The following is a 13,426-nucleotide window of genomic DNA, read 5'->3' as shown; positions in this document are numbered from 1 at the left end:
GAACTCTAATTTTACGGAATAACATCTAATGTGAGCACACTTTCAGTCTTCTATTACAAATTTTATGAATCAACATTTGAAATCCTTGTGCTGTGAAGTATTCATGTTTTGAAGTAAGCTATAAATATAATTCTTGGTAAATGAAAATGCTACATTAGTATATTTCAGTGTTTTCTCTGTCAGGTTATATTCTAATCTTACAGCTCATGAACTTATTTTTATATGCCCCTTTTATTATTCACTAATAAAGTGAAAAACTAAAAAAAAAATGGTAATCAAAAAAGAAGAAAACAAATTCTATATTGTCACCACCCAGAGATTAACAATATAAACATTTTTGTTTATGTCTTTTCAGATTAATTAAAGCTCAATACATTTATTATATTGTATCTTGATTTTTTTCCCCATTACTACAATGGGAACATCTTACCATGTCAATGTACAGACCATTCAAAAAATTTTGTAATTAAACTATAGTTGATTTACAGTATTATATTAGTTTCAGGTATACAACATTATAATTTAATATTTTATAGATTAAATGCCATTTAAATTTATCATAAAATAATGGCTATACTCCCTGTGCTGTGCAATATGTCCTTGTTTCTTATTTATTTTATGCATAGTAGTTTGTATCTCTTAATTCTTTAACCTGTCCCTCTCCCCATTGGTAACCACTGGCTTGTTTTCTATATCTGTGAGTCTGTTTCTGTTTTGTTACATTCATTCATTTGTTTTTGTTTTTGTTTTTAGATTCCATATATAAGTGATAACACACAGTATTTGTCTTTCTCTAAGACTATAAGTATTTGTATTTCACTAAGCATAATACCCTCTAGGTCCATCCATGTTTTTGCAAATGGCAGAATTTCATTCTTTTTTGTGGCTGAGTAGTATTCCATTGTATGTATACGCCACATCTTCTTCACCCATTCATCTGTCAATAGACACTTAGCTTGCTTCCATATCTTGGCTATTGTAAATAATGCTGCTACCAACATAGTGGTGTATGTATCTTTTCAAATTAGTGTTTTCATTGACTTCAGATCCAGAAGTAGAATTGCTGGATCATATGGTAGTTCTATTTTTAGTTTTTTGAGAAACATCCATACTATTATATATTTAACCAATTCTGCATCAAGAGATGTTTAGGTTGTTCATTATAAAACACTGTGATAATCTCTTCTCCATCCTGCACCCAGAGTGATCTTCCAGAACATAAATCAGATAAGTTACTCTCCTCCTGATCACTTCATGTTTGTCTTGAGAAAAAGACTCTAACTCCTCCCATGACCTGCAAAACCCTCCCTAAGCAGGACCCTGGCTCCACACCAAGAACCTCCTCCCCTTCCTCCTCTCACTTACTTTTGCCCCACTAACCTTTCTCTATGATCAAAGAAGCCAACAGTGTTGATTCTGCCTCAGGACCTTTGAATACACTTTTCCTTTAGCTAGAAACCGTCTTCAGCAAGCTCCTCACCATCCAGGACTCTTCACCCAGGAAGGCCTTTCCTAACCACCCACAAGCCACCTCTTTGTACTCTTAGCACTGTACCCGGCACATCAAAGCCCCTCAGTAAGTGTTCGTTGAATTAATTAGTTAATTCAGGACAGAAACTCAACAGATGTTGTCATTCTTATTTTAATTGTCTCTTCAGAGGCAGCAATTGCCAACAAGAGAACATCGGCCTAGGAGTCAACCAGCCTTTTCTAATCCTGGGCAGATTAAATGCGTCAGGGAAAAAAAACTTTCCCTCACTCCTTACCCTTCACCCCTTTCTGCCACTGCCACGCCCTTCCAGATAACACCCAGAAATCCTCCTCTGTGATATTTACCATAGTTGTTAATAAATTATTCACATATTTATTTGTTTAAAACATTTCTCCTCCAGGAGACTGAAACTCTGTAATAGGACTGGTAGGTTCCCAGCTCCGGGAATAATGCCTGGCATAAAATAAGCACGCAAAATTTCTTCTACTTGTGGAATAGAAGAAATATTAGTCTTCTCACGGCTGAAAACACTGGAATTTAAAAATAAATTATAAAGGGTTGACATTTTTACTTTCTGAACAGCTGGCACCAGAATTCTTCGGAAACACTTTGATGAGCAATTTGAAGGAGGTGAGCACCTGAGGACTGCAGGAAGGTGCTGAGGCATCAAAGAAATGGCTTCCTGGTTCTGCCCGACACAGCACGAGGAATTTGGCCTCAGAATGGAAGGAGGAGCTGAGCTGACAATGACATGAAACTGGGGTACCAGGTAAGGTAGAGAGGCTGAGAGGGAGTACAAATTCCTTTGGAATTCTCTGTTTCCATCTCTCTTTCTTAAATCTAAATCTTCGATAAAGTCCACTCACCCTGCAAACCACCTTGTGGGAGTGTGTGTGTGTGTGTGTGTGTGAGAAAAGTGAAAACTGGGGAAAAGCCTGAATGTGACATCATCTGAGTCAATGCATCACTGAACAGAACCAAACATGTGAGACACTGAATCAATCCGTAAAGTAAGTAAATAAAAATCTGGAGCCAGAGGTGACTTTGAGTCCGTAAACTGCCTAGGTACTTCGGGAAAGCAGACACAGGCCTTGGAACTGGGGACCTGATTTCGTCTTACCTAGACTTCCAGACACAGGGACCCCCCAGGTGACACCTGGGTTAAAACAATGAGAAACTCCCCCTATTTGTCACCCTAGCTCTGGCCTTCGGGCTCATCCTTTCACCAATTTGGAATTTGGAGTCTAAAAATGGGAAAAGAAAAAGAAGGAATGAGAGACCCTTCTCTCTCATCATCAGATAGGATAAACTTGACCGAAATGTCTCTTCCTACCTGTCTTCTAAGAGAGAATGTAGTAGTTTAGTGATTTAAAGTCTTTGGGGGAAAGTGCTCCATAAATAAACAGCATATCCTTTGCAGTTATAATCAAGTTACTCAAAGTAAACGCCAAATGATTTCCTTGATTTTACTTGATTGCTCAGATTTTGTCACTTTGAAATTTCTTCAGAGCATGACTTGCTCTGCTGCTTTCAACTCCCTACCTGGAGAATCATCTGTGAGGACAACCCTGTAAAAATCTCTGATGATGACTCATGAGTGACCTGCCAGGAGAAAAATATCTGATATCAAGAGTTCTATTCTGTACATTTGTGTAATCTTAGAACACTGCAGGAAGAAGGAAAGAGTTGCCCAGTCAGACACAAATTATTTGAATATATGTATAAACAGGGCCTCTTCATTTTCAGAGAACCTGGTAGGCTGAACCATGATTAATACAAGGTTGTGTTACAAATGTAAACACATCCGGGTTTCACGACTGCCAACAGCTCCTGTTTTCATTGGAACAAACTTGATTCTTCCCAGAGAGAGAGTTTTCAAGTTTTCTTGCCAAACTTGGTCAACTCACAACAACACACACTAATACATTCACTCTACTTCCACTGGCCTCTGAATTCGGGGAAGGAGAACCGGGTGGGGAAGCAACTTTGCTGACTCTTTAGTATCCACTTATTATATTCAAAGCGGCTTTATTGATTGTAACTAAGGTGTTTTAAAGCACAAAATCTGTGGTTAATTTGTTATGGCAATAGGAAACTAATACAGTGGGTGATTCTGGTTATCATTTTAGGGGAATTTTGAAAGCAAGGGAGTTTTATATTTTCCAAATTTTTTTTTTATTAATGTATAGTCAGTTGACAGTGTTGTGTCAATTTCTGATGTACAGCATAATGTGTCAGTCATACATATACAAACATATATTCCTTTTCATATTCTTTTTCACTATAGGTAACTATAAAATATTGAATATATTTCCCTGTGCTATACAGTATAAATTTGTTGTTTATGTATTTTATATATAGTAGTTAGTATCTGCAAATCTTGAACTTGGATATTTTCCAAATTTTATATACAGGCATACCTCATTTTATTGTGCTTCATAGATGTGTTTTTAACAAATTGAAAGTTTGTGGCAACCCTGCACTGTCAGATGGTTTGCAATTTTTAGCAATATAGTATTTTTAAATTAAGGTATGTCCATTGTTTTTTAGACATAATGCTAATGTAAACATAGATGTACTGGGAAGCCAAAAAATGTACGGGATTTACCTTATTGCAATATTTGCTTTATCGGGTTGGTCTGGAACTGAACCTGCAGTGTCTCTGAGGTCTGCCTGTGATGTACATGCATTACTTTTATAATCAGAAAAATACCATGTCTAATATTTTTTCAAATAATACTAAAATGGTCATGAGAGCTGTGGTAGAAAATTTTAAGCGTTTAGGCTCAAAACTGACAACATCCTAATCCTTAAAGCTCTTAATGTCATTTATTGAGAAAACTGACTTAGGAAGATTCACAGAAAGGTGGCAGAGTTTATTTTAATCAAAAGCGCATAAATAAATAAAATCCAATGTATTAGGTAATTATTGAGGACCTGCAGAGTATGAGGCACCATCTGGATCCATCAGCTGGCTTGTATCTTCCACAGAATTCCTTAAAGGACAAAGCCTAACGTTCCCCGGCAGGACAGTGTGCTGCCATGTACGGACACATCTGCCCTACACGAGCTTCCTCTGCTGTGCAGTGGCTGCGGCGGTGATGCTGGTGTTCCTGGCGGGGGCGGGGAGGGGGTGGTCAGATATGGCACTAGGTGGAGTCAATGGTGTTGGGACAGAGGAAGAGGTGGTGGGGCTGGTAGGAGAGGGGAGAGTAGAGGTGATGGACTATTTCACAATTTGTTAATTAGGCAGGCCACTGGAGCACCACAAAGATGTTCTGTTTGTTGCAACATGTTGATTCCTTTACTGTCCTTTGGTAATTTTTGACCAGGCCAGGTGAACCAGAGAGAAGCTAATGATATGGCTGAAGGGGGAGGTAAAATAACCACCTTTTTCTTCATTTCCTGCAAACTCCACAGTACCTTACACAAAGCTCCCATGGCCTTGTCTAACATAACTCTCCATGTCCTGTTTTCTCTCTCCAGGCACCATTTGCTGGAAGCACACCCACCATCCACCCTTCACTTCCCCCACCTCATGCCTAGAGCTTCACACAGTCAGCTCTCTGTCTCCCTCAGCCTGGAATACCCTTCTCCCCATATTAAAATTAGTTTATCCTCCAGCACTGCTTAACTCAAATGCCAGCTGCTTCTTGCAATCATAAGTGAATATTCAGATGCATTATATTATTGAATCCGTTCCATTTGAGTCTTGCTTTCTCATCCGACAGTGTGTTTATTTGAACCTGGGACCCGTCCACTGCTGGAAAAAATTTCCCTTCAGTGGGTCTCTTTTGCCTCTTTGCTCTCAGCTCCAGGCATGAATGTCTATATTATTGTTTATTTTATACTGCTTCACAATTAGTTACTGTTTTACATGTTTGCATCCTCTCTTCTGACCCCACTGGCAATATATGTGTACAAATAAAACATACATGGGATTTCTTCTCCAGCTTCTCCTCCTACCAGGAATTTTGACAGTCACAAGTTTTCAGAAAGTTTAGAATTTTCCCTCTGCACTACCACCAACTTAACTTAATGTGGAAAGTTCACAGATGTGTCACACACTGGAGTCAGGAAATGCTACAAGATGATTGCTTGCTGCTACTATTTTTTGTAAAGCCTTCAACTAGCAGGACCTGTTGCTTAAGGAAGGTGGAGTAATGAACTTTGTAGAAATGCCTTTAGTATTTCAAGGTGGAGTAGTGCATAATATCACTGGAGGAAGTATAGGGAAATAATTAACTTCAAAATTAACTTCAACAGTCGAGCGGAGACCACGCCTGACCCTCCCCACTGAACTCAGTTTTCTCTTATAAAAACATGTTTGGGTGGCGGGTAGTTGGCGGAGATTGGTTTAAGCTTTTGGCTCTAATACTCAAATAAAAGCAATGGTAGTTCAAACCAGATTTGAGACTCTTTGCATGCAATTATTAAAGAGTTTCAAAGTCAGTTAAAAGCATATATAAGTGAAAACTAAGTAAATTTCACACAAATACTCTCGGTCATTTGAAGAGCAAGTGGGTCTGATAATTCTTAGCAGAAATAAATTGTTGATGCCTTTCAGGAATTGCATCTTCCAAATTATACTGTTAATTTGCCGCTAAGTGAGGCAAGACTCTAGAAACTAGTACATGTTTACAAAATAAAAATTCTAATATAAGAAATGCAAAGAGATACCTCTTTTGCCAAAAATCTATTTGTTTCCAAAGTTTAGGATTAATTTCTAGTCTTTGAAAGAATTTCTCTTTCTCTTTTTCTCGGTGTATGTGTAAAAGTAAATATTTTTTAGTTTATTTTGCCATATCACTTATTTTGCAAAACTACATAAATATTTAAATTAGAAATAAAAGAGAATATATTTCCTCAAAATAAAGCTTCCTCATACCATTTTTTCCCCCAAAACAAGTGTTTCCGGAAACAGAGACTTCTTTTTGTGGAATGTATTTTCCCATTTGCAAATAAGACGAAGGAATGAATTAAAAGAGCCATGACTGTCTGTTGCTGGATAGAGCAGAAAGTAGGAAAAAAACCCTCATTTTTCCTCTACACTCTCAGTGACCTTCTCTTCTCCATCCGGAAGGCATGACTGTCAGCACTGTGGCATCTCTCTGCTCTCTGCTGAGGAGAAGGAAGAGGCTAAGAAATACCTGGCACTGTGTATTCTGGAAACAAACATACAATCTTCAACTATAAAAGTGGAAAGGAAAGGCAATCACACATGACTGCCACCATTTTTCTTTCCCAGTTTTTCTCTCTGAAACATGGAACCAGTTACACAAATGTTAGCCGAGGGCACATTTTAGGTTATTGGGGAATTTTTAAAGGAGAGGATCATGAGACTCCATCATATGAACTCTAGATTCTACTCACCCTTTCCAACGGCCAATTTTATCATTGTCGTTAAGCAATTGCATTACAGTTTCAAAAATTAATGGTTTCCAAGAGTGCTTGGTGGGCCAGGATCCTTCTAGCTCTCATTTTAAAGAGAACGGAATGGTAAAAAGGAGGGGGGAAGGACTGGATTGGAGCAGGAGGAGGAAATTTTGCAGACACATTCTTCAGGTTAATATTTATTGACATAACTAGGTTCCAACTCACAGTTAACTAACCAAGTCCTAATTCTCTGTCCTGGAGCAAATTTAACCTCCTACAGCAGTAGTTAGTGCTCAAACTTTTGTCCATCAGAATCACCTCAAGCTCTTGTTAAAACACAGATTGCTCGGCCCTACCCCTCAGAGTCTCGGATTCGGTATGTTTGGAGCAGGGCCCAAGTGACACAGGAAAATGAGTGTGGGGTGAGAAGCAGGGCCATGTCCCAGGCTCAGTTGAATCCCTGGGACATGCCCTGCCAAGTGTGTGTCCTTGACTTCATGCAGGAAATAATTCAAGAGTGAGCCACAGTCGAGTAAAGGTAGATTTATTTAGAGAGATACATCTCTATAGACAGAGTGCTGGCTGTTTCAGAAGGCAGGAGAAAGGCCACAAGGTGTGGGGGTTGGGTGCTCAGTTTAAAGTAAAAGTAGGTACACACTCCATAGACAGTGTGCGGGCCGTCTTACTCAGAAAGGAGAGCAGCTGTGAGGTGTGGTGGTTGTCAGTTTTTATGGGCTTGGTAGCTTTATGTGCTAACAAGTAGGAGGATTATTCCAACTATTTGGGGGAAGGGGCTGAGATTTCTAGAAATTGGGCCACCGCTCACTTTTTGACCTTTTATAGTCAGCCTCGGAATTGTCATGGCCCCTGTGGGTGTGACAGTCACCATGCTAATATATTACAATGAACATATAATGAAGCTCAAGGTCTACTGGAAGTCACATCTCCTGCCATCTTGGACCTCAAGACTTGTTGGGAGTGAAATTTGCCACCACCTTGGTGTTAATTGCTGTTATTTTTTGAATAGCTGTGCCCTGCCGCCTTCCTTCCTGTCTCACAGCATTTGCCTTTCTAACACGTTCCTAGGTGATGCTGCTGCTGTTGGTCCAGGGACCGCACTTTGAGAATCCCTGTCCTATAGCAGTTATTTGCAATCCTGACTCTGCATCATAAGACACTTTTTGGAGATTTTATAAAATTCTGATACTGAGGCCCCATCCTAGATCCACTGAAACAGAAACTTGGGGGTGCTCCTGTCAAAGATAAAGAAATCTGTACACTAGTTAAAGCAGTAAGTGTAGATTTTATTCAGTCAGAACTATTGCAATAGGGCAGACAGTCCAGCATGAACTGAAATCAACTTTGTCCAAAGAAAAGGCAAGAGAGGTTTTAAAGATGGGGTAGGCAAAGGGAAAGGCACTCAGAGGTGTTAAGGGTCTGTGTGACTAGGCCATCCAGGTTGGTGAATTGGCACTTATCCGGAGGAGAAACAAACCTCTCCTATCTTTAAAATAGGAGAGTGGTGCAAGTTAGTGCATTGTACCCACAAAAGTTAGCCCCTCACCCTCCCGTGGGGACCGGAAATAAAGTGAGACCTAGCTCCTTAAAAGATTGCATTGCAAAGAGATTCTTGAGATTCTTGAGAAGACCGTTCTGGGTCATAGAGATTAACATCTCAAAGGAGCAGGGAAAGAATTTATAATTGCAAACTTTCTAAAGTAACTGCTCTAAGAGGGGGCTTGGGGGCTTATCTGCCTGCCACCAGGGTTGGGTTGGAACAAACAGTAAATTCTCCTGGCAACGCTGAGCTTGCTCAGGCAGGAATTTAAAGGGATGTGGCCTTGAGTTGCTAGAAACCATGTGGTGTTTCTTCAAGTCGCTTAGACTGTGGGGTGGACGGGGCAGGGAAAGGCAAGTCACTCCCACGGAGTCTGAGGGTTTCCTAGCCCAAGGTTGAGGCCTGGCTGAGAAGAGGACTCAGAGGAGTCTGACTAGACTTTGGTCAAGGAGAGATTCTTTGTCATTCTAGGCATCTGCATGTTGAAACTTTGAAACTTGTCCATAGGTGATTCTAATGACCGGGATCAAAAACCAACTCGTACAATAAGGAGGTTTACAGTTCTAGAAGAGACGTAAAGTTTGCAGAAACACATTTCTTTTATAAGTTGTTCTTAATACTTACACAACAATTGCAGAGGCAGTTGGCAAACAGGAAAGGTTTCCGCACTGCTCTATGGTGTGGACACACAGCATTTCAGAGCAGCTGCAATTATCTAATGTTTTACAAAGTACCTTTCATTAAGTTCCAAGTTAAGGAAGATAAGGGACTGAGAAGTAACTGCAACGAACACTCTGAATTCTTTTTTTTCCCCCAATGTTTAAAAACATGTATTCAAGGACACCTGACTGTTGGCTGTGAGAGACCTAGCCCAAGCTCCCATCTCTCCCAAGTCCAGAGCCGCCCCTACACATACCCAGGGGAAATCATGCCAAATCACATCCCCTGGCCGCAGCATTTTTGTTCAGGGCAAATTATGTTAAAATAAACACCAAATGCAGCCTTGAATGGGATAAGAAATAAAAAGGAAATGCAGCCTGAGTCATCAACTTCTTGGACGATAGTGGGAGTGAACTGGTTATGGGGTCTGCTGTGGACTAAACTGTGTTCCCCCTGCAGTTCATCTGTTGAAGCCCTACCTCCCAATGTGACTGTCTAGAGATAGAGTTTTTAAGAGATAGTTCAGGTTAAATGAGGTCGTTAGGGTGGGATCCTATCCAATAGGATCAGCAGCTTTGTAAGAAGAGAGAGATCTCTTCATGGTCACACACTGAGGAAAAGCCAGATAAAGACACAACGAGAAGGCAGCCACCTGGGAGCCAGGAAGAGGGTCCTCTCCTGAAACCCAATCAGCTAGCACCTGATCTCTGACTTCTGGCTTCCAGAACTGTGAGAAATGAATTTCCGTTGTTTAAGCCACCCAGTCCATGGTGTTATGGCAGCCGTGGCTGAGACAGGATCATTTGTTCATTCATTCATTCATTCAACAACTATCCCTCTTCTAGGCACTGCAGATATGGTCATAATCAAAATAAAGTCCTAGCCTCTGAGGAGCTTAAATTCTAGAGGGGAAAAACAAACACACCAACAAAAGTCAAAGCAATAGATAGTGTGAGACCTGGTAAGTGCTAAGGGGAAAATGAGGCAGTGAGGGGGACAGAGGAGTGGAGACAATGCAGCTGGTCAGGGAAGCCCTCGCTTCTCAGATAATGCTTGAGCAGAGCCCTGAAGTGAGCCTTGGAGGATCTGAAGGAAGAGGAGCCTAGACAGAGGGAGCAGGTAAAAACATCTGGAAGCAGAGCATGCTTGACAGGTTCAGGGACTAGCAAGGAGGCCAGGAGGCTGGAGCTGAGCCAACCAAGGAGAGAGTGGCTGAGTGACAATGGGGGAGGTGCATTTTGCCTAGAGCCTTGTAGCTTTGCCTTAGGTCTGCCTCTTCCTGAGCAAAATGGGGAGCCCTTGAAGGGTGCGATTGTAGAAGTGACAGATTCTGACTTCCATTTTAGAAGAATCATTCTTACAGCTGTAGAAATGGTAGTGGGATGGGGTGGGGAGGGAGGCCAGAAGCTGGGAGACTTGATTGAAAGCAGACAGATGCCTGCCAAGAGTTTTAGTTTACTGTGGTTAAGGTTTTGAAGTAGCTAATGGCTGCAACTCTTTGGGGAACTCCAACGATAATTTTATAAGAATCTGGGGTTATTCAAATTAACTAGACAATATATTGTGTTTTAATTTACACCCAGGAGCTGGGATTTCCCTTTTGACCTTAGGTTTCAGGATCTTTCTAAGATTTCCTTTGATTCTTCAATAAACTTCACAAGGTCTGCTCAGTGACCTTTCTCTGTCCTGATAGACCATCAACTTGCCTAATATCCTACTGGGCAATTGGTATTGTCTTCCTCCAACTCTGGCCAGCCAGTTGGAGCAGTATTTTCTCACACGTTAAGGAGCACATAAATCCCCTGGGGGGGTCTTGTTAAGTGCTGATTCTGAGTTGGTAGGTCTGGAGTGGTACATGAGGATTCTGCATTTCCAGCCAGCTCTCAGTGCTACCAGTCCTCGAACAATACTTTGAATAGCAAGATATTAGAGTATTCAAAGGATTCTACACACTTTAAATGTTCTTTTTGAGAAGAAAAACAAATCAGACAAATATGTACAGTGAGAAATTTATTCATATCTATTGAGTGAGAATGTTGGCCTCCAAGAAGGAAATTGAATTATTGTTTCTTCTTTTTCTAGGCAATTCATTTTTATAAAATACACACTCTTTCAAAAAAAAAAGGGAATACTTTTATTTTTTTCATAAGCATTGCATATACAGGGTTCAAAATATAAAAGATATAAAATGATCATCAATGATATATCCCAGCTCTCATCCCTGAACACCTAATTCACCACTTCTTCTGTATTCTTCCAGGAATATTCTTAGCAAATACTATAAGTGAATACACATGTATGTGTTTGTGTGTGTGTGTATAAACTTTTTCCCCATTTTTGCACAAATTTTGGCACATTATGCCAACTATTCTGATGTTTGCATTTTTTTTACACCTAATGAATATTAGAGATCATTTCATATCAGTACATTTTTAACGAGGATGCTTTTAGTATCCACACTCTTTATTATGGCTACGGAGTATGCCATTAGATGGATGTACCGCAGTTTATTTAACTAGTCTCTAAAGGTAGCCTTAAATTTATATAATTGGAACTGACAACTCTAAAAACCGCAAATGAAAACAAATGATAATCCAGTTTTCCAGCCACAGAGGAAACATATTTATATGCACGATAAAGACTAAATTGTTATTATTCCTGTAATAAATGTAAATTTTTCTTAGACGTTTCAAAAAATTAAGAGATTCTACTTAGCTACACACCAGTGCTGATATTTCAAAAATGAAACAATCCTTGCTACCGCCTGGTGTGTAAGGAATTCCCTTGGGATTACAGATGCCTGGTGTGTTAGGAAATTACAGACACTCTTTCAGTTTGAAACAGTGGTAAATCACTAAAGTGAGCTTTGAAAGTATGTAAGTGTTCGTGGAGAGTTTCAAAAAATGTAATTTATTGCAGTGGAATTATTTATGCACTCCAAGAGTCTTGCTTACTTGTAGGTGAGTGGCATCCTGTGTAATTACCCAGAAAATTCCAATCATGACCTATCCGGATGATTTAGGCTCTTTACTAACCAGATCCTACTCCCTGCAATCCTACTTCTATTTTTCTACTGCTTGATATTTAAGCCCATGTTTCTTTCAATTACCTAAAAATGTCTAGAATAAATCATCTCTCTCTTACCTGGGTTCTCATTTATTAGTCTTATATAGGTAAAATTGATAATTGGTGGTGCCAAAGGTAGAGGGTTTTTTAAATTACCATACAGTAAAATTGGCTTTTTCCAGTGAACAGTTCTATGAATTGGAACACATATATGTATAGATTCATGTAACCATCACCATAATCAGAATACAGAACATTTCTACCAGCTCCCCACAAAACAAAATAAAACAGAAATCACCCTTGTGTTATCCCTAAAGACACCGCCATCTCCATGTACAACAGCTGATAAACACTGACAGTTTTTGTCCTGGGAGTTTTGCCTTTTTGAGAAGGTCATAAAAAGAAATCAAACAGTATGAAACCTTTTGAGCCTGGCTTCTTTCACTCAGCATAATGTCTTTGAGAATCATCCAAGTTGTGGCACATGTCAATAAGTTGTTCTTTTGTATTGCTGAATACTATTCCATTACATAGATGTACCACTGTTTATCTATTTACTCAGTGAAAGAGATACGAGTTCTTTCCAGTTTTTAGTGAGTATGAATAGAATTTTGATAAACATATATTTACAAGTTTTTGTGTGAATGTAACTTTTAATTCCCCTAGGGTAAATACCCAGGAGTGGGATTGCTGGGTCACGCACTAAGTGTTTAATTTTATAAGAAACTACTAAACTGTTTCCCAGGAGTTGCTGTGTACCACTTTGCATTTCTGCCAGCAATGTGGGTTCAAATTGTTTCACATCCTTTCTGGCACTTGATATCATCAACATTTTTAATTTTAGCTATTCTAATTTGTGTGTGGTAGTATCTCATTTTGGTCTTAAATTGTATTTTCTTAATGGTTAATGATATTAAACATCTTTTCCCATGCTTATTTGTCATTGTATACCCTCTTTAGTGAGAGGTCTGTTCAAGTTTTTTACATACTTTAAAAAGCTGGGGTTTTTTTTTAATGAGTTTTGAGAATTTAAAAAATATGTATTTTTGAATACAAGTTATTTGTCAGGTATCTGATTTTCAAATATTTTCTCCCATTTTGAAGCTTGTCTTTTTACTCTCTCAACAGTGTCTTCCACAGAGCAAAAGTTTCAAATTTTATAAAGTCTAATTTATCCTTTTTTTTTTTTTAATGAATCATGCTTTTGGTGTAACATCTAAGAAACTGTTGCCTAACCCCAGCTCATAAAGATCTTAGCCTATATTTATTTCTGA

Source organism: Camelus bactrianus, chromosome 29 (assembly GCF_048773025.1).
Source record: "Camelus bactrianus isolate YW-2024 breed Bactrian camel chromosome 29, ASM4877302v1, whole genome shotgun sequence".
NCBI lineage: Eukaryota > Metazoa > Chordata > Mammalia > Artiodactyla > Camelidae > Camelus > Camelus bactrianus.
Note: the sequence above shows the minus strand (reverse complement) of the source record.